Here is a 1,637-nt window from a genome sequence, read left to right on the forward strand (position 1 = left end):
AACTGGAAAAAGTGGAGGGGACAGAAGGACAGAAGGGATAGGGGGACAGGGAATGGAGGAGATGAGATACGGAGAGGGTGGAGGGATAGAGGGGAATGAGCAGAGGAAAAAGAAATAGAAGAAAGCAAAGATGAAGAAGAGGAAGAGGAAGAGAAGGAGGAGAAAGCGGGTCCAGGAGGAAAGGACCCCACAGCATCAAGGCAAGTCCCAGCTATGGCACAGTCCTGCTGCATCCCATCATTAGCAGCAGAAGGTGGCATCTTCATTTTAGGAGGCGGAAACTGACTGAGCAGCAAAGGTGGCTGAAGGGCACAGCAGACTTCGGTGGCAGAAAACAGGTGGCTCAGCAGCAGAAAGACACTAATTAACAAATTAACTCTGTACAGTATGCACTGACCAGGGTAAGCAGAGGAGGACTTGACAGAGTGACAATCCCACCAAAGAGTCCCCAGCAGGCACCGGGGCTGCCACCTCCCTTCAGTGCCACGTCCTTGAGTCAAGCCACCACTGGTACCCATGGCCATGGAAACAAGGAGGTCCAAGAAATTCAGGTGGGACTCTGGGTAAGGAGGAGAGCTGGGGATACACATGCAGCCAGCCAGGTCACATCACTCAGCAAAGCCTGCCCCAGCACCAGGGAGCTGGGAGGGACACCCAGGCAGGGGTGATGGGGCTCAGGACACAGCCTCGTGGAGATACACAGGTCTTGGGGACATGGGTGAGGAGGCAGGGCTGGGTTGGTGCTGAATGCTGTGGAGAGGCTTTTCATGTCTTGGACCATTTGCATCCTGAGGAAATAGGTTTAAGGAATGCCATCTTTGATGAAAAATCATGAGATTGAATACAAGCAAAACTCCTGCAGCTGCCTCTGCAAGATGCTGGGTCACATGTAGATTATTTTTCCCAGCCCTTTCTACACGTAAAGAGGATAGAATTTACTCACTATAAAAGTCAAAATCCAAACATGCCTGCAAAATATTGGGGTGCTTTATAGGAAAGAAGAAAGCTTGGAGGCAAGGGATGCCTGGGATGCCCCCTCCCAACCTGAGCTCTGGATTCCCTGACACAACCAGAGGGTGCAGGGGGGAATGGAACAGGTCTGGGAGTGCCCAGGAAGGACAGGGTAAGAAGTGTCAGTGGGATGGTGCCATCCAGCCACCCCACAGCATCTCATCCCTCATGGCCTGCAGGGTGCCAGCTGAGCCACCTGGGAGCCTGGGAAAGCAGTTAAAATACAGAAACGTCAATTTAAATTAAAACATGCTTCATAAAGGAGAAAGATAAAACCTTCCCTGCAGCAAACTGAGATGAGAGATTTACGGGGTACTGGGAGGACTGGTGTCCCCACTTCAGTGGGCTCAGGGTGGGGGGCTGGCTTGGCTTCCACTGTTGGCACCGCAGGGCACCCCAAGGCGCTGCCACCTCCCCGTTCCAGCCATCACAGAGGCCAGAGCTGGGTCTGCGACGAAATGTCAGCTCGACAATAAAATGTGCAGGAGCTACGTTTTCTTCAGGCTAATAAAACTCCTGGGCAGCAGCAGAGATGCGGTACAGAGCTGCCCTCCCTCTCCAGTGCCCCACTCGGCCCCCTCCTCGTCTTCCTTGGGGATACAGGGCCCATCTGACCCCGTGCTCAT

Source organism: Catharus ustulatus, chromosome 9 (genome assembly GCF_009819885.2).
Source record: "Catharus ustulatus isolate bCatUst1 chromosome 9, bCatUst1.pri.v2, whole genome shotgun sequence".
NCBI lineage: Eukaryota > Metazoa > Chordata > Aves > Passeriformes > Turdidae > Catharus > Catharus ustulatus.